We start from the raw sequence: 26,481 nt of genomic DNA on the forward strand, positions 1-26,481 counted from the left end.
GGGCAACAGATAAGCCAGAAGCCTGTGATAAAGGCTTCACTGCATAGTCCATATGTGTGTATGGACAGTTGTGCTGAATGAGAATAATAATGGAAGGTAGTTTACCCTACAGTCATTGAAGGATTCAATGCTGAGCCATTACCATATGGCTAAAGCACAAACCCCAGCAGTTTGGAAAGAATAGGACCCCTGACCTTCAGGGAAGACAGAAGTTTTATAATTTGTTCAGGTCCTGAAACCTTCAGGGTCTTTTATTTTCAAAAAAGAAATAGGGAATGGCCAGGGAAGACCAGCCCCTTTTTCCACGGACTTTTCAATGTTGCCAAGTCACCCCTCACCTTTCACCAAAGTCACAGGACCCTGTATTTAATAGCAGATAGCTTTACTCAGCAGCATTCTCCCTCCCACAGCAGGTTTGCATGCAGAGTTTTAATGCTTCAGAAATTTCCACTTCCCAGTATGGTTGTTTGGAGCCTGCAAGGGAAATCCTTCTGCCAGAGAATGAAATCTGTGTCAAAGCAGGCATCTCCCAATTCATCCTGTCAGCAGCCAGCCTCTGCTCACAGCCACATCACACAGCAGCTGCAAGCCACGAGATGTGGCTGAGGGCTGCCACCCTGCCTGCTGTGTAGGAGGCCAAGCAGGAACTTCCTACTCTAAGAGGTGCAACTCCAAAACCTGGGCTATAAAGAAAATGAGTTCCACAGGAAGGGGATGCAACCTCTGCGAACTAGAGTCATGTCAACACGATGTCAATACTGACCCCAAGACAGGCTGTGTCTGCAGAGAAGTAGGGGATAAATAAAGGAGGTTTTATTTATTCTTTTCCTGCATCGTTCCCACAATTAACACTCAGCTCCCGTGTTGCATTCATCTCTGACTAATCCTCCCCTGCATTATTTTTTATTTGTGTTGACTTGACACACCTTAATCCCTGAGTCAGCTCCTATTTCTTGCTAAACCAAAGGTAAATTATACCAAGTCTACCCAGCAATGTTAAAGCCAGCGGGATTTATAATGCAAAGTACCTGCTAAAAATACCCAGGCAAGCACACCAACTGCAAGAGCTTTCCACAGCACCAGAGACAAACATGTCACACCCAGAAGACGCGGAGCAAGACAGGGGTAAAGCAGTGAAGCTTATGAGAGACCAGGTCTCTGTCCTGCACCCAGGATCCAATGAGGTATCAAAGGCAGGAGAATTTCCCTCTTTGCCCCTGCTAGTGCAACGATTTCTCACACTCCCATCCTCTGAAATCACGGCTGTGTCACGAGTATCACCCATGTCACTCACTACACCACGCCTTCAGAGCAGGCAGAGTGCTCTCTTTCCATCACACACGTATTTCTGCTCACTCTCAGGGGACTCCTCACCCAGGGCACTGCCTGTGTGTACTCCCTCAGCTCACTTCACATACATTCCACCAGCACCATGCTGCTGTGCTTTATTTTTGCCTTTCTCCCCATTCTTATTACCCTGCCCAGCTCAGCCTCTCCCACTCGTCCCACTCTCTCTGCATCCATGTCCCAGGCACTGAGTGTCACTTGTGCTTCCTCTCCCTTCCTCCTGCCTTCTCCCTCCAGTCTCCCTTTCAAGCTTACAGAAGCCCATGTGCCAGGTGGGAAGACAGTTTTTTGATTCATCCACATTATCAGCAAAGTGCATCCAGATCTGAACAGCCCTGTCAGCTCTTGAGAAATGAAACAATAGCAAATATCTGGTGAATTTCATGGTTATCAACACTCCTAATCAGGCAGATGAACTGTAAAAAAGAGCATTCATTACTTTGAACTAATGATTCCTTAACATCTTTGCTTTTTGAGACTTGACTCTCTTCCGGTTCCTATATTTATTTTTAAATGAATTGGAAATCCAGCCCTTTTTGCCCAGGAATTTCTGCAAAATCCTGGAGCCTGAAGTCTCATTCCCTCCTCCCCCTCCTCCAGCTTCTGTTTGCAGAGCATCATTATCATTATGTAATGATGTTTCTGTTGAGCTAGCAGAACTGCATAGTAAAGCGCATTAACCTGGTGATAACTGATCACTTACATTTTTTATCATGATCTATTGCCGAGTTAGCACACCGGGCCACTTCCAATGGCACTGCACACTCGATAAATTAGTGTGCTGGCCTAGAACCTGTGATGGAATATTGTTTGGATTTCTGGTGTCTCTGCAACTAATTGTATTTTTCCCCATCTGTTTGCTTTGCCTTGACTCAGGGCTGTCGAGGGAGGAAAGTGTAGGGGATGAGCGAATAAGAGAATCGTCTGTGTAAGATTTATCCCTTGGCACTAATTCTCTCACCCTCTGCTTCATTAGGACCTCTCCCATCAACTTATCCCCTGTTGGTAGCCTCCAACTCTGCCTGATCCAGGCCAGGTGCTGATCCTCTCCTTACTCTTTGTAGGGAGACAATGTTTTCTCAAGGCTGTGTTTCCTCAAGGCTACCAGCAGTGTCTGTATCCAGATCAGCTCAAAAGCCCTGCATCTCTGAAATTTTCTCAGAAAAATCTGGAATAGAATTGGGCACTCAAAAGTTTTGACTTAATACAGTATTGGTCTCATTTACAAACCCACATGCCTCAGGAAAAAAAAAAAAATCCACTTCCAAAGCATGCATCAAGCCAAGGGAGAACTCAAACTGCTTAAGTGACCAACAGCAAAGCCCGTACAACTTCTAGGACTTCACCCAAAGAAGAAATTATAATGTTTTTTGAAGTCAGTAGTTTTCTGTGAGGTTAACACCGGAGATTCTTCCCAGGTTCAGTCAAGACAAGGTCCCTGTACAATGATGACAGGAGCAAGAGATGGATACCTGCAGCTCACCTGACAGCCCAGAGAAAGGAGACACATATTGCTATACCCTCTTTGCTCATAGCTTCTGCAGTGCACACCCCTGATACAGAAGGGCTTTTTTGTTCTTTTTCTTGAAACCCTCATTTGTTTTCCTTGAACTTCAGCAATCAGGGCCAAAAATAAATCATATTGCCACTACTTACATTGGACCTACAAAGCCAGATTATGGCACCGGGTATCTCTGTGCATAGTCCTTTGAGAGCTGCCCTGTTATTACTGCAAGCTAAGCAGGTCACTAGAGAGACCTAGAGGTCCCAATTCTGGAAACTTATGCATGTAATCCTTGTGCCACTGCTGACCACAACAAGTTTATTTGTGTACTTAAAGTTAAAAAACTTCATGAAGTGCTTGCAGGATCAGAGTCGTATTTCCCTGGATGGTAGTTCTGCTGCTGGTAAATAAGTGCCAGGAAATAGAGCAGAGACATGCTGGTTTGTGCATCCCCAGGCACACAGAAGACAGAAGCAAACTCTAATATTTACCAACCTGAAAAAACTGTAAAAACCTGGAGTTTCCAGCTTCCCTGACAGTACTAGCAGCAGAAGAGTGAAATAAATTAAATAATCATGCCATAAATACTAATTAATTGCCATTAAAAAGTACTCAAATCGTTTAAAAGAAAAATGCAGCCATTAATCAGAATAGCTCAGGTACCTAAATAAATATTTACTATTATGCGTGCATATTTAATCTACCTACCCATCAAAGACTAATGCTTTCTTCCTTGCCAGTGAGGTTTATTAACATCCTAGAGGGATAAAACAGCGTCCCAGAACAGTGCAGGAATGTGGCATAGGGATTTAGGAGTAAGACAGTTGCACAGGGAAACACATAAGCTGGCCCAGGTGGTGCTATATATAGCCATACATCCAGGAATAGCCTCATCTTATTACTTGTGTTTAAACTAACAGCTCTAGGCCCTAATGCACAAACTCATTGTCCCAGGCAAGCCCTTCTTAATGGACAGATCCCATTCTGAGCATCTCCTAAGCCTACACATCAAAGTCTTCTTGAGACTGGGATTAAACATATTGTATTAACAAGAATTACTTCCAAGGAACTGTGCAAGAGTGGGTCTATCCATGGCTTTCAGAAAACAACAACCAAAAAAAAAAAAAAAAACAAATCCTCCATGTTTGAAGTCTGCTTAGAGATGATTTTTTAGGGGGACAGGTTGGAACAATTTTCAGGAGAACAATGATCATCTAGGGAAGAAAAACATAAGTACTAGCCTTTAAGTGGGGGGTGAAGGCATAACTAGGTTTGTTTGAGGACACACAGTCCAACTCAAAGCTCACAAACAAGAAATAAGGATACTCCCAATAATCCTCCATGTTTGAAGTCTGCTTAGAGATGATTTTTTAGGGGGACAGGTTGGAACAATTTTCAGGAGAACAATGATCATCTAGGGAAGAAAAACATAAGTACTAGCCTTTAAGTGGGGGGTGAAGGCATAACTAGGTTTGTTTGAGGACACACAGTCCAACTCAAAGCTCACAAACAAGAAATAAGGATACTCCCAATATGAAACAAAGCAATTTAGCAGTCTGCTACCTACTGGAAAATAGATTCTTTAGGGCTTTTGCTATGCTTCTACCCCTTGTGTTAAGAAGTCATCCCTCCAAAAGGTAGGCTGGAAAGTGCTCTCACAGAGGGGAAACCTTGACAAGATACAGCATGTGGGAAGGAAATGATAAAAAGAGAGGACATTGGGACTTGTTTAGATGCTATTATGTGATGCTTCTGGTGCTGTCCTGAACTTGTATCCTCCTACTTTTTGAGTAAATTGCTTTTCCAAGTGTCTTCAGGGGAAATTAAATATAAACAATTAATAAGTATTGGAAAGACTATTTTTAAGTGTTCTCAGGAGCATTTGCTATGATTGCTGTTATTTTTAATAAAATAACTGAATGAAAAGGTTTTGAGGTTTCTCCTGGTTTTGTTTCATTTTGGTTTTTTTTTCCTAATTGGGTTTTGATAACTCCGCCCATGAAATACAAATAGATACTTCAGTAGTGACAAAACTAAGAAAGACTCAAAGGGCAAGCAAGTCAGTTAAGCATTTAAGGAGGGCTTGCTGAAAAATTTTTTTTGGTACAGTTGTATAAAACCCCTCCTAACTTCTTATGCAGAGAGAAATGTAAAGGGTTATGTAAAGGGTTGTGGACAGGAAGGGGGTACCTCAGGAGCTAAGCTTTTTTAAACACAACTGCCTGTAGAATAGCAAATACTTCTCCCGCTTCCTAACTTCTCTGATGTGATGTTTGCTTCTGTTGAAAATGAATTTCAGAGCTTATACATTCCTTAGCAGTGAAGGAGTTACTACCCTATAGCTCCAACTTACCAAGTTCCATTCCTATTCTTCCTGAAGGAAAAGAGTTAGACTACCACATCCTAGGTGGGCAGCATATGAACTTATGCCCATAAATGAAGAAACAAGGAAGTACTTCCTTTTTAGTGACTAAGGAGCTCAATTCAAAACTAGAGTCAGGTGTATACCTTCAAAGGGATTTCAACAAATCTGCTATGTAAACATTTTAGATGCAGCTCTACATCACCCTCTCTGTGGATGGACCAGTAATTCACACAGAATAGCTCTAAAAAGGAAAAAGTTAAAGAAACAAGAAAATGGCTTTACAGCTAACACTTGGGCTGCTGCTTGATTGACTTTGCAAAGTAATGTGAGTTTGTAGCAGCTGGGAACCTGCATGACAAATATAGTGAGTGGGAACCAGGTCTGATCTTACAAGGAGCTCCTGCCTCCATGTGAAATCACTTCAGCCTGGAGAGCTGTCAGGAACAGGAGCAGAGCTTTGCAGAGGAGCCTGCCAAAGTCCATCTTCCTTTCTGAGCAAAAAAAAAATTGTATCCCCTCTCCAAACTATGTAAAAGAACCCCTTTTTGTCCTAATCCTGTATTGTTGCACATTCTCTAGATAATCCTAAGAACAAGAAGAGCAATTTTCAGGAACTAATTTGGTGGGCTTTAGGGGAAACAATAGAAAGGGCTAAGACATCAATTGCCTGTCTGGTACTTTCCCAGAAATGAAGTGGGGTTGCCAGGAGAATAAGAAACAGTAAGAGAGAAAAAAAAAAATAAGCAAGCAAGCAAAAAGAAAACCATTGACTCAAAGGTTTGGGTACACCTGCACTAGAGGAATTTTGTAATGGAAAGGCCTATGAAGGTGTTAAGGAGCACAGACATGAAATATCTGTTGACAGCATGTGGACAGTGTCTTCTAAACCTGCTGTTTATTCTGTGACTGCATAAAATTGATATTCCCTGTTCACAGGTTGCTGTGGTGGCAGCTGAGAGAACCAGTGCTGTCGTGGTGCTTTCAAAAAAAGAAGACTCTCTTGTCACTCACCTTTCAGCAGTGCTGAAGAATCTCCTGCTTTCACTGATGACATTGTGTGTTTGTTGGTTTGTTTTCCGAACAGCATATATGCTGCTCTGCCCTGTGTTGTGGCTCTGTGCAGCCAAACAGGGGAGCAGAAAATGGAAGCAATTCCACATTGTTCAGATGCAGTCTGGGACTTGCATATGCAAAGCTGGAGCAGGTGTGACTGTCACTGTAACTGCGTGGGGTCTCTTGCATGAGCAGTCCAGCGTGTATGTCTGTCTCAAATCTACGTCAGCCTTCCAGCTGTGATACTTTCCAAAGATGTTTGCAGGAGGGGGATAAGCTAACCTTGGTGACTCTGGCATCCCCTTAAAAGCAGGAAGACTTTAATGTGAGCAGTTTAGATTTACTATAGAACTCCATAAGTTTTGATATCTTGTGGGTTTTTTGCTGATTCTTTCTTAGGATTTATTGTCTTTCTCTTTTGCTTTAAGTGTAAGGCAGGTTCAAATCAATGTTTTAGAAAACAGCAACTTGATTCTTTGTCCTTGGCCCCAGCTGGTTTTCCTCTGCAAAAAAGCAATGTTGTTTTATTTCTGTCAACTGTTAGAGAAACTAGAAGCTTTGTGTTTCCGTGACCTAGACTGGTTTTTAGTGCCAAGGAGATTTTAACAGAAAATCCTCAGAAAACCCAGTGCCCTAAACATTTCAGATAAATATTTGTCTTGTATATTTGTGTGGAGAGAGAGATTTTGGTTGGGGATCTCAGGCAGCTGATCTGGGTGTGCTGAGCACTGCCGGGGGATGTTGGTGCTGGAGGTGGCTCTCTGGACCAGTGCAGGTGAGTGAGTGCCCCACCATGTACATGGCAGGGATTTGATGTGACAGCTACTACTGTTCCCAAAACAAACAGTGTGCACTGAAAAGAATCAAGGTGGTACTTTGGATGCTGCAATAGGAGGAGATAAAAATGTTTTGCTGCTTCTTCTGTCTTAATTCTGGACCAGAGATTTGAGAAAATGATGCTCTGGTAAGGGCATTTATGTGACTCAGAGGAGACCTCAGATCTGGGCCCTGTTCCAAGGTATGGATTCGTTAGAGAAGCAGTATTTATGCTGATGGAATAGGTGCTTTTGGGGTTGAGTAGAAACTGAGCAGGGCCTTTGAGGTTGGGACATAAGCACCACAAATTATGGTCTAGACGTGTTTATTTATTTATTTATTTATTTATGGCTGTAGCTCCAGCTTTTTCCTATATCTCAATTTCTCTTATGTAACTGGGAACAGAAGTAGCTTTTACCTTCTAGGGGCAAAATAAGGATATAGTCTTTAAGGGGCTCTTGCATGATGATGGTGTAAAGTGCGTAAATATAAAACTCTCTCTGACCTCACTGATGGCACAGAGAATGGTGCAGCATAAGGAACACTGGGCTGGTGGTCAAAAAACTTAAGTTCATTTTTTCCCTTGGCTGCTGAGTTGCTGCACGGCCTTGAGTGTATGACTTCCTCTCTTCTGTTTCTTTTGGCTTGTGTTTTTGTAAAAGAATGAACAGCACCTTGCACTGTGGGGCACTGATTGCAGCTGAGTTTTCCAAACGCAACCATATTGCATAAGGCAAACTTATGAATTATTTCTGTTGGTTGTCTGATAGAAAACAAATTTATTCTTACTCTTGTAGTAGAATGTCATTACTATTGCAAGGAAATGGAGTTTCTCCCAGCTGTGCAAAGCTGGTGACAGAACTAGGCAGCTTTGAACTTCCCGTGAATTTGCTAATGCATGAATCGTCACTGACTGGCAAGTAGAATTTTTCTTCATGTTGTTTGTGGGTTAAATTCATTCCTGTTTAGGCTTATACAGTCATTTAAGGCTGAGGCTGACATAGAGGGCTTAAGGATTTCATAGGTGTGAGATTGCTCTCTGCAGAGGAGTTCAAGCTTTTCATCTCCTATCTGTCCTTAGTTTTCTGTAAGACGGATTATGTGCTGTTAATGTTAATTTGGAGCTAGAATCAGAGTTGCTGTGAAGAGTCAAAGAGTTGGTGGGGAGAGTTAAACAATGATTTCAGTGGAGCGTCATCTATTTACAGTCGTGTTCTGAATCAGACACTGGGAATTTAGTTCAATGACTCGTGGCTTTGCATCGGTTGACTGGAAGTCACATAAACTGTCTCTTGCCTGATGTAAGGCCAGAAAGAACAAAAGAGCTGCTTCCTGTTGCATCAGCTTCTTTTCTAATGCTAGACAGAGACACTCATTTAAACCTGGACCTCATGAATCATTTCTTAAACACAAAGGCTAGATAAAGTCTGTACTAGTGGAAAACTGAAAAAGGTTTCTGGATTGCTCACAAGAAATTCAGGGTGTCCTTGCAGATTACCAGGAACTCATCTGTGGAGAGGGATAAAGACAGCTTGAGGGGCAACCTTCTTGCCAGCTAATGTTACTTACCTATCTTCTCTCCTTGAAAAGAGGGTGTATTTTTAGATTAGTTTTCAGAAGACAAGGCTACTGATGGTGCTGTTACTGTCTCTGACTCTCCCCTACTTCACTCCGATGACTTCTGAAAATCTATTCAACCTCAGAAAACTTGACTAGGTCAAAAATCTGACTGACTGAACTGGAAGAATTGCTATGAAAATGGGTAGCTGAGCAGAAAGGAGAGATTTAAATTAAAGGTGCCTTAGTGAGACACCACAGAGATGGCTCAACTATGTTAGCTGAAATAGTTCAAGTTCTATTTTGGCCACATGAAGCTCCGTGTCTGTGGCAGAACACTTCATCCTGCTGGACTAACTAACTTTTTATTAAAAAAATAAAGGCAGCAGCTGGAGTAGTGTACTTCTGCTCTGAGGTTGCTAAAATCATTGTACCTAACTTGGTCTAGGCTCATGAAGTTTCCCTGAGTGCTTGATGATTCAACAGCCTGTGTACCCTGCTATGAAACACACACAGAACTCATTAGGAAAATGTGCAGGAGCTGGAGTGTGCCTTCCTCATCAGGGATGCATCTGTATGAGAACACGCAAAAGATGACTGGCAGCATTTATGTCAGTGGTACTTTTAAGCTGATTTCTTAGTGAAATGTGTTTTTTTCAAGCACTCTGCTGTCTGCCTACCTAGGCCTGGCTCTGTATTTCAGTCTGTCCTTCCAGTGTAACCCTGAAAATTACTGGGCAAATTCAACATGATATGATAGAGAGGAGAGGTCTCAGTGACTGTTATAAACTTCATTAATGGGATGACTGATAGTGAAATCACTGAAGAAAAGGCTACTAAGCTCACCCTTTAGTAGGCATTAAGGAACCTGCATGAAGAGCAAGGCATCAAAAGTGAAAATCACCAGCTTTCTCTGCTCTCCAAACAACTTGTTTTTAGCTGTGCTGGACCAGAGTGAGACAGGGGAAGGACGGATTTAATTCCCCCTCCCTGGCTAGGGAATATGCTTAGCCCCTGACATCATTACAGACGAATCCCTCCAGGGATATTAAAGATGGAGAGCATAGTTCAATCTTGGTGGCGTCATGTCCAGAGGGCCAGTGGGAGAAATCCTCCTTGCCTAGTTAGGCTTAAAGGGAAACTTAACATGAGGAGGATGACTAAAGTGCATTTACAGCGAGTGATTTATGTAAAACTATAACCTTTATAAAATAGGATTAAGTGCCAATGTGCTTGCATTTGGATGGGGAACGCTTGTTATTTGCCCTGCAAGAGTTATGGCCAATAGGTCTCTGGAACAGAGACCGAGCAAGAGACAGAGAGTCTCAGTCATTTTTTCTTTTTCCCTTTCCTTCTGCTTGCCCCCCTCCTTGTTTCATTAAAGCTACACATCATGCGAAGTGGCACCAGCCTCAGAGAGTCTCTGACAAAACCATTGCATGGAGCCTCAGGACAGAACTTGCTGCCGTTCATGTTCCCTCCCCCTGCCCTCACTCTCTGCCTTTTGCTTTCCAAGTGTACATCCAATAAGTCAGATGAAACTTAATCTTGTTTGCTCTGTCTCTAATTCTCTCTTGCTTTCTCTGTTCTCCCTTTCTCTTGCTGCTCTTCTTCCTTGTCTCTCCTCTGCCCTCCAGCCTCTAGAAGAACAGCAGCACTTTTTGGGCTTGCCTTTATCCTTTACTGTTTCTGGCCTTCTCCCTTAGTTGCAGATCAATAAGTGCAAATAGTGGGCAAGGGAACATCAATGGAATAAAAATGAATTGATACCATTCATTCCTTATTTTCTCCCTCTTAAATTGTTGAGCAGACTGATTTTACAGCAGAGGTGTGCTTGGAGCAGAGGGGTCAGCTTGCTTTTTTGCTCTGAGACCCACAGAAATTGCATACCTCTGCTCAGAGACCCTAACACCCTTTTCAAGATGAATCCCTTGCCCAAGAGGTACAGGATGTCAAGTGAAATGATGCTCTGATCTGTGATTACTAGGGAGTTAATATCCACTTGCCACCATCTCTCTTTTCCTATCGCACAACCCTGGGTGCTCTGGGATCTGCTTTGTTTGGGTTTTTTTTTCCCGTTTTGTCAATTTCTGGGTATCTGTACAAATTTACCAACAGGCGATATGCTCCTGCAGAATGAACTCAGCTCTCTAAGAAGATGAGCAACCATTATCTTGCATTTTTAATTGCTTCTTCTTTGGTTTTGTTTTATGCTTTTATTTTTTAAATTTTAACCCCATTATTTAATTAGCAGACAAGGTGTCCAATAATCACTGAAGTGTGAACTCAGCTTGTATTTTTATTTCTGTGCAAAAACTTGCTCCTTTTTAATGTCTTCCTCTATGGATAATGGGATATATCACCCACCTGAAATGATGGAAGTGGGTAGCTCAAACCACTTAAGAATAACCGCTGTCCAATGAATCTGACTCCAGTAACTTCTTGAGTTTAGGAAAATCTTTCCCTTCTCATGCCGGGAGGAGAACAGAATTATTGGTACTCTTTGCTTTTCACATCCACTGCTGCTATCTCAGAAGGAAATTGTGAGTATAAATCAGTTGTGGGCTCTGATCCAGTGATTCTCTTCTCTTTTTGAGTGCAGATTGCTATGTTTTCCTCCCAATGAAATGGGAATTAGACTCATGGAAATGCAAGGCCTGTAAAGCTGATTTTTATCATGCTCCAGTTTTCTGCTGATATTATTGCAGTGACTTCCGTGTTCTTTGCTCTTGGTATATATCAGGATTTATGAAGATAAGGGTTGGTGCAATAAAGTTTCTTAATATTAGTGAGAAAATTAATTTCTATCTGTGCCCTAACATGACATGTGCCAGTTATTGATGGATGAATAGTAAAAGGGGCAGAGGCTTTGCTCATTTTGAATTCTTGCTCCTCCAAACCTTTCCAATATACTTTCAGCTTTAGCCAGGAGCTGTAATGTTGCATTTCTGCAATAAGTCCTTTCTCAAATTTTTCATCTTGACTTAATACGACCTCTCTCTCAAATGGTTACTTGCAGCTGTCAGGATTAGGAGCACTGATCTGTTCTCGAGACAAAACATGAAGATCCTTTCAGGACCTGATTTTCTCAGATTTTCTCATTCTCGTGGCTAAGCTGGCCATGGTCAAACAACAACTTTTCTTCCAGTGACTCTGCTTTGGTACTGGACCTCTAAGCCCTGCATTGAGCAGGGAGCCAGGAGAGCACCGAGGTAACTGAACCTCCCCCCTCTCAAAACCAAAGACATCCCAAATCAGTTTGATTACAGCTTTGCTTGAAAGCTGCTGGGTCCCTTAGAGCCTAAACGGTTGTCATGTTTTACAGATGGATTGTTCCAAATCCTTAGGGAAGGGACAAAAATTAACAAGGAGGATGAAGGAAAAAACCACTGCTGCAACCATCTCACCAGCTCCAGCCACCCGATGGCCTCCGCTGTGTAACGTGATCCCCGTATGCGGTGCATTACTGATTTCCAATATGTGGTAATATTTGCATTAACATTAGGACACCATCAAACCTTTACTTATCCACATAGTTAAAATTGTTATCTGTATATGAACCCCAGAGATGATATATCTAATTGTCAGCAGTGACCTGATGATAATAGCAGTACAATTTAGTTACACTATACAATATCATTAATCATCCAAATGTAGCATAAACAGAATGGACCATTTGCTAAGGTCTTTCCAGGGGTGGGAGGAAGATCCCTCACTTTTAACAGCTGTATGTGCCGGAGGCTTCCCTAAGGAAAGAGGCTGGCAGGATGGGGGGGGAAGATTTCTCTATTGAAATCAGAATCACCTTCAAGGGTGGTACATGCCTCTATTTATTAGCGTTATGCTACATATGCTAATGGCAGACTGTACACTATTTCTGAGCATTAACATCTGCTCAAAGCAACAGACTTTCACTTACAGAAACTGATTTAAACTCAGTGAAGCAGATAAACACAGAAATCTAAGCAGGTGGCTGCAACTGAAGGAAGAATTCTCAATTCCTGCACTCAACCAATGAACTTCACTAAAACCATAATTAATATTCAGATAACTGTATTCCAACACAGAGAATAAACAAGATCATTTAAAGGATGCAAATGTGTACCTGGGATGAGGGGAGGCCAAGGCTTGGGTTTGGAATACAGAGTGGTTTGAATAGAAATCCAAAGCACTCCTTATTTTTTGTACTGCTGACTTCAATGTTGGCCTGGGCCAGAAAACACAAAAAGGAAGAGGATGTTATTGTATTGTTCAGAGGCACAAAGTGGGAACTAAACTTTTAAATGAGCATTTTGTGTAAGGTGATGATAGAAATTAATTTTTCCTTGTAGGATGTTGAATGGTCTAAAGATTTTGTTACAGAAGTGCTGGTAAATTTGGTCGCCATTTTTATTACCCCAACCTTTCATTTGGGAAATGTTGTAAAGGCATGATAAAAGTATGAACAGAATATAACCTTTTCTGTTCTCTCAAGTCACACTTTTTCAAGTTTTTTTGAGCACCGATAGCTGGTTCCAAGTGAAAAGCTCACCAGTGTTTCATCTACAGGTTACTGTTACAAAAACAAAAGTCCTTCCTGTTTCTCTCAAACTTCAGGCTCATCTAAAAGATCGGATGGACTTTAATTCTAGTCTAGCTGACCCTGAAGCTTGGAGTGAAACATTAAATGGGAGTGAATTTTACATGTATTCAGCTTTTTTGCAGACATTTGATCTGGCTCCAGATGTACTGTTTCTCCAAGGAATTATATGATCGCTCTTTTTCTTATATTAGTGGTATATATTCCTAAAATGCCAGCCCTAAAAGGCAAGCCTTGCCTACTCCAGGCAGGTTTCTGGACTGGTATTTCCTCTTGGGTTCTTCCAGAAGACTCTGCTCAAGGTTTTATTGTGCCCTCTGAATTACTTTTCTTCTCTCTACTGACCAGATGCACAGATATAGATGGAATATTTCATTCACCTATGGTACAAGGCCTTCAAGAGTAGTGGGTTGGAGCTGCATGATGATGAAATATCTCATTATGGCTCACTGCAGAAAGAAGTGAACAGCTTCAGGCTTTGGAAATCCCTTGGGCTGAAAATGGTGAGAGCCTGGGAGAATGTCTAAGGGAGGTGTTGCATACACTTGCCCTGTTCTTCGTTTTCTCTGGGCTCGTGTTTATGGCCCCTGCTGGTGGCAGAATGGCGTTGTGAGCTCCATATGTCTTATTCGGGGGGCTGTACTTACATTCTTAAGGAAGCAATGTCTTTCTTTTCTTTTTATTTATTTTTCCCATTATACCCTTAATGCTGAAATGGTTTTCTAAGCAACCCTCAAAGGTGTCAACTTTGTTTATAAATGTGATATCCGTGTTCACTGGACTCCAGGAGAAGATGAATGGAAATGAATAGCAAGCAAAGCAAAATTTAAAGGATAATTTTGAGATCTGACCCTGAAAATAACTAAATGCACCATGTGCATACTCAAAGAATAATATTCCTGTTCTTTTTTTGGTTTTGCTCTCTCTTCTAGTTCCTCCAAGTCTGATGTGCTTTGCTCTGCTTCCTCACAATCAGCTCCAGAATGTGTGAGAATATATGAGAATCTCAACTTTTTTTTTTTTTTAATGTACATTTTTCAGCCTGTGTGTTAACTGAGAAAATCTGAATCTTATAGATTGAAATATTGCAAAACAACAATTATGAACCTCAGAATGTACTGTTTTGAGCTAAAATGATTGAATGTATTTTGTCTAGAGATTTTCAGTCCAGCATTATAAGTTTGGATGATCTCTTCCATATTTCTGAATGCATCAGAGCTGAAAATAAAGCCCTATTAACCTTAAAACTTCAGTTTGTTTTCTTTGAAATCAAAAGTAACAACTTTGTGGCCTTCCATACTCTAATAGTAACTCCCTCTTCTGTGTACACTGGGAATCACAGGGTATAACTGTGTTGCTCTGATCTTTTGGGAGGAGGCCTAGGATTGTTGGATACCTAAGATACCTATATTACTTTGAAGATTTGAGATTTATTCCCGCTGATCCAGCTTCTTACACTGTCACTCCCCAGATACAGGTCCCCCTGTTGCCCCTCTCTGATTTCTGGGTATTGGATTGTGTTAAGTGGGGGGTTTTATGTTACACATTATCAGAAATGTGGGGGCAAATTCTGCTACACCTGTGCAGTCCATTTGACTTGAGGAAGGCTGCACCACATCATCTACTTCATCATATGCTCAACAAAGTCAATAATAAAGCTCCCACCATCATCAGCTGTGCAGGGGCAAATTGGGAGCAGAATATATGGCATTACTCTAGCTTTGAAATTACTAGCTTTCATATGTTCCCAGATTTGTTGGTATGCAAAATGATTGTAAGAGGCATGCATAATTTTTTTAAATTCTGCTCAAAAGCACTTGTTGCTTTACAATATTAGATTTTGCAAAATTAAGTTAGCAGGATTTCTCCGTAAATATTTACAGATTTATTTTTCTTCTCCCCCCCCCCCCCCCCTTGTGCTTAATTGTATGCATGTAAATGGTTTCATTGACTGCTTTGGAGGGGTGCAAAAAGATCTGCCTGAAAAAGTGTTCTGTATAAAATCACAAGGGGGAAATTAAAAGAATGCCTACCAATCTGTTAAAAAAAATAAAATCGCCCAAGTGTGTGGTATCAATTTCCAGGGTGTTTTCAAGAGGCCCTAATGCAGTCCTAAGTAAGTCTTCACTGCCAGTTTAAAAGAAGAATTTGTCTGAGGAAAAACAAAGCAAGAGCAACCACCAAAAATGGAGCATGCCTGAAAAACCAAACTTTCTTTGAAAAGTGTCCTTGCAGCTTTTGTCAGACCATGCTGCAGAATGTGACGCAGTTGCAGCCATCTTTTCCCTCCTGAGTGCCCCTGCCTTTTTCCGTGTCTGTATTAAATGCCTGGCTATTGACCACTCAGCATTGCAGGGTCACCAAAGATCGGGTGATATTCTTCTAGTCTGCCATGAGTGAGCGAAATCCAGCGTCTGCATTTAGAGATGGAACCCTGGTTGTGCTCCATCAGGAGGCACGGATTCCTCAAACAGGAACAGGAACAACCATGGGGTTAAAGCAAAAGGTGTGGAGATGTTTTCAGGACATGGGCTGCTGCTACAGAGGGCAGGAAATCATGTGTAAGGTGGGCTGACTGCAGCTAAGCCGCCCTGCTGCCCTGAATATGTGAGTTGCTCTGTGCCAGGGTACCCCTTTGGGTAATGGGAATGCCATCGTTTTCCCCCTTTCTGCAAGTGAAGGAGAGGCATAAGGTTTGCCAAGCAGTCAGAAATCTCCGTTTCAGCAGCAGGACAGCTGTACGAAGATGTATAGTTATTATAGACATATATATAGCAAATAAACCCGACTGGAATCAGGACATCAAAAGACTGATGCTCTCTCCCAAGTATTCATCCTTTAAGTACTGCGTCTTTCTTTCTTTCTTGTTTTGTTGACTGCCTATTAGTGTGCTAATCTCTTGGGGGAGATTACTGAACAAATAGCTGTTGGACAAAAATAATGACAGGGAAGGAAAGCATAAAAAAAAGGGTAAGAAATGGAGGAGGGGCCAGTGATTGCAGAAGCAGAGATGTATGAAATCACACACCAGTTTCAGAGTGAAGGAGGGCAAAGAGAATAATTTCCCTATAGGTCAAAGAGAAAGAGAAATCAGCTCTGTACAGAGGGAACTCAGCACCCTAGCAGGATCTGTCCATGTCTTCCCCAAAACCATGTAAAATCACATCCTATGTGAGAACAGCAGCTGTCACAGTCCAATTCCCCTCTTCACTGTTCCTGCAAGGGTGAGGGTTGCTGTCCCTGTGAATGCTCCAGATTAAAGCAAAGACTTCCCGAGCTAAAAAGCCTGAGTGTGAGCAGGGACAGAATCACATCCTCCATGGGTCTGGTGTGGATGGAAAGCTGGCAGCATGCCCCAACCCATGGGTGGTTCTGGTTACCCTGTGGACCTTCCCCAGCCCCTATGAAATCACACACCAGTTTCAGAGTGAAGGAGGGCAAAGAGAATAATTTCCCTATAGGTCAAAGAGAAAGAGAAATCAGCTCTGTACAGAGGGAACTCAGCACCCTAGCAGGATCTGTCCATGTCTTCCCCAAAACCATGTAAAATCACATCCTATGTGAGAACAGCAGCTGTCACAGTCCAATTCCCCTCTTCACTGTTCCTGCAAGGGTGAGGGTTGCTGTCCCTGTGAATGCTCCAGATTAAAGCAAAGACTTCCCGAGCTAAAAAGCCTGAGTGTGAGCAGGGACAGAATCACATCCTCCATGGGTCTGGTGTGGATGGAATGCAGGCAGCATGCCCCAACCCATGGGTGGTTCTGGTTACCCTGTGGACCTTCACCAGCCCCGAGCACAGCATCCACAGCCCCCAGCCCTGGCCTCAGTGGAGGCACAGCTCAATGTGAGGCAGAGCCCTAACTGATTTTCCATCTAACTCATTCAGAAAACAAATCTATTGTCCACATTGTGTGCCGCACAAATATTGTCGCTTCCTGGGAGAGGCTGTTTATCTATATTTGCCTAGGATTGCTTTTGAACCGGACATTGAACCCGTTTCCATGCAATGATTAACACTGGTGGTGGAGCAAACAAAGAGAACTAGCTTGGAGTGAGCTGGGTTTAAAAGAAAATAAAAAGAAGCAAAAAAATCCCTGTGGACTGAAAATGCTACAGTCAAGGGAAGGCATTCTGTAATCTGGGAACAGTCCTATATATAGCAATATGCCTGAGTGCCTCTGGGGAGCTGAAGCACTTATAAATCTCACGTATTAGATGGAGGCAGAGTACAGCACTCTCTCTGTTCATATGGAGGTGGCTGTTTCTAGTGGTTCTTGTGCGTCTTGGAGTAATATCCCCATACTCCAGGCTGATGCTTTAAGAGAATAAATCCTTTTTGCTTTTGTTCTGGTCTCTTTGGCTCTTTCCTAATTTCTTTTCTATTTTGTATACTGTTTGCTTAGTTTGAAGAGACTGAGAGCAGACTGTTAGCTTGATGACTAGACTTGCACAGTTTTTTTTGTCAGCTGATATTTGTAGAGGAAAAATAGCTTAGCAAGAAGGAAATCTGTTCACAGATTTGGAGGAAATTTGGCAAGTTGTTTCAAGCAGGACATAAAAAGGATAAATTCAAAACTTTTTTTTAATACCTAAAAAAAGTTTATCTGTGGGAATAATTTTATTTTTCTTAAATGGGTGTGATCTGGTTTTGTTATTATATTTTATGAAATGTATAAAAGATGTCCCAACAGAGACATGTTAAAAAATAAAATACCTGAGGGGTTTGGTTTTTTTTTTTCATAGAAAAATAGCAAATTAACTTTCAAGTTTAACCCAAACTTCTTTTCTCTTCTTTTTAAATTTTTTTTTTATCCCCACAGGTGAAATATATCCCAAACCTTCCAAGCAAGACTTGATTAAGTGTGTGCAGTTCTGATTTCTCCCTGGAGCTGCAGTCCCTGGCTTTCACTGCAACCTCCGTCACTAATGTGCCCTACGTCCTTGGTCAAGTCACCAAATCTCTCACTAAAGATTTCTTTCTCATCGCATGTGTGTGTAGTGCCTTGCACAGAGGGGACTGGTTTTGGTAGTAACCTGAAGGTGTCACTACTACACAATGAATACTGGTACCCACCATGTCCTGCTCTTTGGCAGCAGGATGGCTGCACTGCAGCTACAATGAATATGCAAAAAAAAAAAAAACAAAAATGCAATAAGTATCTCAAAGTACAATTTTAGCACTTAAAAGGCACCAATATATTGACCCACTCGTGTCAATATTTACTCCTTAGCAGCTGCATTACCTCGGCTTGTAAGCCCCTATCTAACTTCCATTAAAATCAGTGACAAACTCCCATTGACTTAAATGGTGCAGGATAGAGCCCTAAATCTTTAATGTAGTCATGTGCATGTTCCCTGTTTTTTCTAGATAATGTAACCACTACAATGTAAAAATATATCGATTATATGCACTTTGCTCAATTATGTGTAAATGTGACAGTAATCACGCTTTCAAATTATACGCTGTATATCAACAAGTTATTTCTATTTAGTAATAAAGAAAAAAAAGTTCATAAAAAGTTCTTTTCCAAGAATGCAAATGTACCTCTGTGTAGAAATTCCCAGCTAAGATGGTCTATAAATATTAATTCTTCATAACATCTACCAAGTCTGTCTCACACTAGAAATTTCACTCCGAAAGATTGAATCCTTGCGCAGTCACTGCATGCAAATTTTCCTCGGTGCCTTTACATCCGCTCATTAACAGCATCAACTGGGTTAAAATAAGGCTGGCACTTACACCGAATGCTGTCACCGAGGATGGCAGGTCCTTTTCAACCTCCCTGCAGCCCAATCCTGCAGTTGGGATCGGGTTATGGACAGTTTTACTCGCCGTAATCTGCAGCTGCTCCTGAAGCACTTTCCCCGCTGCTGCCCCACAGTGTTATTCCCACCCGGTGGCAGGGAGGGCATCTTCTGGACTGCCACGGCTTCCACAGGCTTGGTGGGCAAAAGATGTCACACTGGTCCCTAAAAGTCCCCCCTGGCTATCCTCACAAGTCTCACCCTCCCCAGTGGGCGAAAGATCAAGAGATTGACCCTTGTAGCTGCTGAGGGTTTGGCTCAAAGGAAAGAAATGGAGAAGAACATTTTCCCTAGATGTACTTGCAGCCTTTCTCAAACACTGCCAGCTCCCCCTTATTCCTTGCCCACATCTGCAACTCCTGATTCCTTAAAAGAAGGGTGAAGGGCTGCAGAGGTTTCTACTAAGTGAAGATACAACAGCAAAGGAGACCTTTTCAGGCCAGGAATCACCCCAGTGCTGCTGTCAGAGCAGGCAAGACCCAGGGACATACCTCCCTCCTGGCATTTCTCAAGTTGCGGTAAAGAAGAGCAGGAAGGGCAAGAAGGGACCTGGTGGGTGACATCCCAGGATGGCTGTCACATTTTCTGGGTGAATTAGCCAAGACCAAAACTCCCTCGGTTGCTGCTGAGCCCCTTCTCACCCCTGGCTCTTGCCTGGGAACCCAAAGCTGCAGGGTGGGTGGGATGGCTGCCAGCCATGTTGCTGAAAATCGTCTCAGCACCTACTCACACTTCCCCTGTCTGCCGGTATCCATCTGCTGTCTCCTGTCCCCTGCATGGCATCCCAGCACCTTGAGGCTGGAGGTTCTCTTTGTCCCCCCCTGTGCAGCACCCAGCAGTGGGGCTCTCAGCCCCAGCAGAGGTGACAGACTCATGCCCAGAGTCAAGGCAACCCCAAGGTGCGACCATGCCACATGAAGCAGGTGGGTGCATTTAATGCAGAGAGGAGGCTTAACTGCCCTGCATCTCTTTCCTCTCTATACAGCATCATGTGGATTTTATTACACCCTAAGAGGAAAGACAGGCTCATCCTGTGTGCACCCCGAAAGCTGTCTCACTGCACCCTCTGAGGAAGAAACACCCACACAGGAGTGGAGACAGTTCGGCCAGCAGTAGTGTCTTTAGGCCTGGTCTGCAGTTGGATTTGAAAGATGGGAATTAATATGCATTAATCCTGCAGCCTTCTTGAAGCAATGTCTAAATAGCTTATACGTATTAAACGCTTGCAGCCCTGACTGCCTGAGCCTGTTACTGCCTTTCAGCTAATGCCTCTAGAGAAAGTCCTAACCAGGCACCAAGACAGAACACAAAATAAAACTTCAGACAGCCTGATCTTAAGCAAGGATTTTTGGAGAGGGAGAATTAGGGACACAGATTGCATCTCAAGTGATCCTGATGCTCTTTTAACTGGCAGGTCTCCTGTTGTCCTGGCAGGTAAGTGCACAGAAAAGCATAGCCACAGTGTAGTGACTCATGGTCCTCTAGAAAACTCTCCCTGCATGCTCCAAATCCTCACTTCAACCCTGCAGTATTAGAGCCAGCAGGCTGGTAGGAGATAACTGAACTTAAATCAACACCTTCAGCATAATTTTTTGGGTAGGCTTTGAACCTGTTCTGTGAATCAAAGGAACTGTATCGGCATAAGGACGGCCCCACCCCCCTCCCCTATATAATTGCATCCACGCCAGTAATCCATCAGGGCTGTGATCTTTTTGGAGAGTGTAACACGCACATTCAGCCTGTGCAACATCTTCTGGTCTCAGTGACTTTGCAGTGGCTGTCAGAAGGTTTGTACCTGGCCCCTCGTGTTGTTCTGTATCTGCCTCTCTAGTTATGTGAATTTTAGTGTCTAGGGAAGGGAGATGGAAATGGTCCCCATCTGTCCTGGTTCTGAGAAACTCGAGCCTGATCCTTCTCTGAGTAGCATTGCCCTGCCAGCCCATCCCAGGCAACAGGGAATTATTTGCGGGGAGTAAAGGTGGAAAAGGAGAATGTCAGACAGCCCCTCCTGGAAAGATTTATAAATGCATCATAACCGAATTCACAGGCTTAGTGCCTTGGAGAGTAATTGAAAGAGATGTTCCATATTGATCTTTTCAGAAAGTTCAGTTTGTCTCATCTATCCCCTCCCTAGAGCCGGGTGAAAAATGTTTGAACTTGTAGTGCTGGGGTTGGATTCTGCTCTCTGTCACCTGGGTGTAAACCTAGGGAGGAAACTCTGAAGACCATGGAAGTTTCTACGGTGTAAAGAAGAGCAGAAGCCAACCCCAAGCACGGAAGAAGTGTACTGGTGTGTGTCTGTAGCTGGGCTCGGTTTGAGGAAAACCATTTTTGTCATTGCAGGTTTCCAGTGATTTGATGGGGTGGAGATTGTGTATCCATGTTGTGATGTGAATGCTGGGGATTTATTGCACAAAATACGGAGAGGAAAGATGATTTTGTGATTAAGAAATCAGACTGGGACTTGTATAATCTGTGTTTAATTCCCAACCCAGCTGTAGATTGCTGCTCTGCCCTTGGATAAGTTATTTATGCTCAGATCCATAAAGCTATTTAGGTATCTAACACCCATTTATTTCAATGGGAGTTGGGCTCTAAGTGTCTTTAAGGATCTGAGTCTTAATCTCAGCGCAACTCAGGGTTAGGAACCAAACATATTTGATCACAATCTGGTGCTTCTTGTCCCCTACTGGATGTGTGCTTGTTTGTGTCCATTTGGAATATGGCAGGTCTGTAAATGCCTGTACACTGTCTAGCACAGTGCGCTCTTTATCTCAGCTGTTGCTGAAAAAGTATTATACAAATGTGATTACAATTGCTAAAAAAAACCAACCCAAACCCCCAACACATGCTAAGAGCTAAACTGAAAGAAAAAAATCTAAGGACCTTAATATTACAGTCTCTTTGTTAATGTTCTCTTGTGCTTTGAAAATTATCAGCAAATACCATGTATTTTGCTGTGCATTGATCTCCTGTGGCCTTTTCAATTATTCAGCCCTTCTACTGACCCTTCCTCAAAACATCTCAATTATTTTACAGGTGTAAACTAGGCTTTGCATCCTGCTCTCCTGGACATGGGGTTATTACCTTGCTTACTTTTCAGTCCAGGAAACTGAGTCACAGAACTTTGCCCCAGACAAAGGATGCACAAATAAGCACTTAGGTCTTGAAACAGCAAAACACCCCCATAAATGCGGTCCTGGTGCCTGTTGTTTCAGTCAGATTTACAAGTATCCCAGTTTTAAAAAGGTGCCCTGAGATGAGAGTCATGTTCCACTCCTCTGGCTACTAAACCACTCCTTTATACCACCTCTGTCTGCTCCTCACCAGGTTTGTTTCTCTAATAACAGCGCTCTGCACCCTAAAGCTGTCCCTCTCCCCTGGTAAGAGCAGGTCCTTCATGTCAGTAGGAACACAGAATGAAGCAACCACAGAGAACACAGTGTTTTCTGGGTTTGTAGGGTGTGTGAATAAGAAACAGTTTAAACCTCGTGGCAGATACACCGTCGGGTGTGTGGCAGAGGACTGCAGGTGTATCCTTTGATAACAGCCGCCAGGGACAGACGGGGCAGGAGAGTTTTCTCTGTTCTCATTCCCTTGGGCTACTCTGCCCTGCGCAGGAGGTGTGGGGAAATTCCCAGCCTGCAGTTGAAGGTTGGGGTTTGCTGGGACTCTGTCACAGCTGTTTCTTATCACACTTGAACATGTTTCCAGGAAGTGTAAGCCACTTCCATGGATAAGCACTGGCATCTTCCTGTCTGGGGCACATCTTCCTCAGAAATAGCAACTATTTTTGATATACTTCCATTTTTTTGAAGTGCAAATTTCTGAACTTGTGGCAGTTCCCTCCTGCTCTTTGGATTTCAGTATCTCCAAGGGGCAGATCCTCTCTGAGGATGCACTGCGTGGAGGCAAACCATGGTGTCTGTGGAGCACTGAGGATGAACAGGGAGCCAGAGACATCCAGTGCTTTCTGGCTGTAATGTTCATATCTTCCTAAAAGAGCAAGAGAGATTTGAAGGAACTACTATGGCCTTATTTTGAAACAACCTTTCGGTACAAAGCAATGGATTAATTTGCTAAATTAAAATGAGCCTTGGAATGCCTAAGTGGTGTCGCAATACAGCTAAGACTTGCTTAACCAGGATGACGTGGGGAGAATCTCGCCAGGAGGAAGCCATTATCCTTATCATATCCAGGAAAATGGGAGCAGTTCCACCTGGTGTTTCATTCATGTGAGTGTTGCTGGTGAGCTTAAAGCTCTTTTAGTTTTCTCATGTGTATAGGGAAAAGGCAACAGCCAATGTCTGAACTCTCCAAATAAATTAAAGGACTTTCTTTCCTCTACTTAGTCACCCTCTTTGTCACATCTTTTTGCTCTCTCTTTCCTTTCTCCCCTATAAAAAATAATCAGTGCAAAACAAACGAGTGAAAAGACAGCATCTTACCAAATCATCTTTGTGCAAAGGTTTAATTTCCTGTCCTGCTGTGTTTTTGAGTGTATATGTTCTTTTTTTCCTCAAAGGAAGGAAGGAAATAAGAAAAAAGGAATGGTAGAAAAAATAAAGAGGATCAAGAACCTGACAGACAAAAAAGAGAAAAGATTTTTAGGAAAAGAGTGGCCTAAGTGCATTTTTCTTGCACCAAAATCATCACCCACCTCTGTAAGGATCTGGAGAGGAGAGTAAAACAGGTGGTATCTGTCTGAGGAATTAAGTTTGGCATCCCTACACCCTCCCTTCCAGCTCAGAGGGTCTTGGCTAGAAGCACTAGCTGCCATGCAAGACAAGCTATGGGAGTGCACAAGGGGCTTGTAATAGATGACCACTGTCAGAGGGGTCTTTTTTTTGGTCTCAGGCTATTGTGGAGGCCAGTGGGGCTGGATGGCATCCCCGACCAGGCAGTGTGAAAGTTGGAGTGTCACTAGTCCTCCCTGGAGAGAAAGCTGGGATGCTCTCTGGCAGGATGAGAGCTCTGGGTGAGTGTGTGCAGCAGAACAGATAGGAAGGAACCACAAAGTGGCAGCATTGTATCTGGTGTGTGGAAGAGACAGCCAGAGTCAAGCGAGCCTGACCTTGGTCCTGCCTGTATCAAATTCGACCTGACTTGTTGGGAGAGGGTCAGTGTTGAAGGCGGCATATGAGGAGTAAACTTTGTTCTTGGGTACTGGTGCCTCAGAACTGCCCCTCTCTGGAGAAGAGGGGGAAAAAAAAAAGAAAAAAAAAAAGAAATTGGGGTGGCTTGATTATTATGCACCAAAACAAGCTGGATTCACTTAAGCAAGAATCTGGCAAAGTATTCCTGTTAGGAAATATCTGTTTACACAGTATGTGCAAGTCCAACAAGGTCTGATTCCTGATACTTCAAGTGACTGTCAATTGCTAACTTTTTGGAAAATCTCAAAGTTTTTATAGGGAATTTTTATTTATCCATTTTTGTAAAGCAAGAATCAGAAAGGCAATGCCAACAAGTTAAGTATCTTGAGATTTTTAAACCGATCTCAAATTTACAGTGTCCAGCTTGAAACACCAATAGTGCTAGGGACCCCCCTTCCCCAAAGCATGTACGTAACAAGCATACAAAACAAGTAGGCACTAAAAAAAGTGACAGACAGTTTTAATATTTCTCTAGAAATTACTAGCTCAGCGTCTACAGAGTAAACCAACAGCTGAGCTAGGAAAAAAAACAAAACAACTATGTCTCCTAACTCTCAGCTCTCAACAACACCATGTGTTAAAAGTCTAGAAAGGGCTGTGAAACACAGGCCATGCCTGTGGAAAGACCTGGGTGAGGTAGGTGGCTTTTCTGGGTTCACTCCAGCAGCTCACCTGGAACAGAGGGGGAATGAGCCACCGAAATAGCCCGTTTGCTCATGAGTGTCATTTAGACTGCAGCTCCTCAGAAGGACTCCTGTGCCTCTCTTTCTCCACCCCTTAGAGAGAGAATGTGTCCCATTGGGGCGGGGGGGGAGGGGAAGGAAAATGCATTTCGGTTGTATAATTTGAGCACGAAGCTGACATAAAAATAAGGGCTTCATCATTTGGGCTTGGCGAGGGAGGGGAAGAGGGAAGAATTGGAGGAGGGGTAAGGAAATAACAATTTGCTGTCTCCTGAAGTATTTTTTAATGCTTTACTTAAAAACGCTGACAGCTTCTGCACAGCTGTATCCACGATAGAAGCAGCTTGCTGGCACATTGATAAAGTATTAAGACGAGCACAGATCTGGGCACGATACAAAGAGATGAGAGCTCCTTGCAGCTGAATTAAGGCAGCGCGCACAAAGTTACCGTTACCTGGCAAAGGATCGTTTTGATGCCGGCGTCTTTTGTTTTGATTCCAGATCAAAGGGAGGAGGATAGGTGGTTTAGGGCTGGCACTCCGAGTTGCATGGCTAACTTATCTGTGCCATTAAAGCAGGCATCACATTACCTGCTTGTAAGCAGAGAAAGATCTGAAACACATGAGGGAGGGTTGGGAGACAAGGGGGAAGAGCAACACCAGCGCCATTCTGGGAAGATGAGCTGTCTGGAGTCCTGCAGAAGAGTGCTTAAATTCCTGCCTTTCTTCTTTAAAAAAGTCTGGCTGCAAAGTCCTCCTGCTGTTCTCAGTCTGGAAAGTCTCACTCCAAATCCAGATCTAAGGTTTTCTCTGCTCTTAGGAAGCCCTGGTTCCTGTACTGGGACACCCTCTGGATCTGCAGAGCCAGTGTAACACCAAGTGGTCACGGAAAATATTATCCCAGTGGAGTGGCCACGGTCATATTGGTTTAAAAATACCTAATGCCAGCCTGCTTTTACTTTCCTTTCACATTTTCTATATTTGTGTGTATGTCTGTGTACTTACATGCAAGTGTAACCATTTCTATGTAGATACTACAATGTCTCTAACAGAGAAGTTTTGTCATCCTGATCTTGCTGCTGCAGTTAAAACAGTGCTGTTTTCTCCTTCCACGGACCTAAACACAATCCTGTAAGATGTCAAGCCCTGTCAGTTCCTGCTGGCTTCAAGGGAACCACAAAGCCTCTTTCCTGAGGGTCTCAGCAATTCTCTCTGCACCCCAAAGGAGAACTGGGCCCCAGGTTAATAAAAAATAAGGCAGCCTTATCCTATCAGCTGTCTGAGAGGGTGCCTGGCATTTTGAGGAAGAGCGACAGAGAAAATTCAAGTTACCAAGGCAATGGGAAACCTCAACATAGTGAAGATAGATGTAAAAAATATGTGCTGGATCCGCACAGCTGCTCTGAAACAAATGCACTGCATGCCTTGCCTCGGTTTCCCTTAGGAAAAAGCTTCCTTTAAACCCGCTCTCTCTAAAGTGTGAATGGGTATCTGGTTTGCATTGCATCGAAGTCAAATAGATTGTTTTTTCTGCTGCCTCTGCTGGAGCTTCCATGGAAATGAATTCTGCAGTGAGATCCCAGCCCAGCCCATACACTCTTGGAAAGGAGAAAGTGA

The sequence above is a fragment of the Corvus brachyrhynchos genome, unplaced genomic scaffold, assembly GCF_000691975.1.
Source record: "Corvus brachyrhynchos isolate BGI_N302 unplaced genomic scaffold, ASM69197v1 scaffold139, whole genome shotgun sequence".
NCBI classification, from domain to species: Eukaryota; Metazoa; Chordata; class Aves; order Passeriformes; family Corvidae; genus Corvus; species Corvus brachyrhynchos.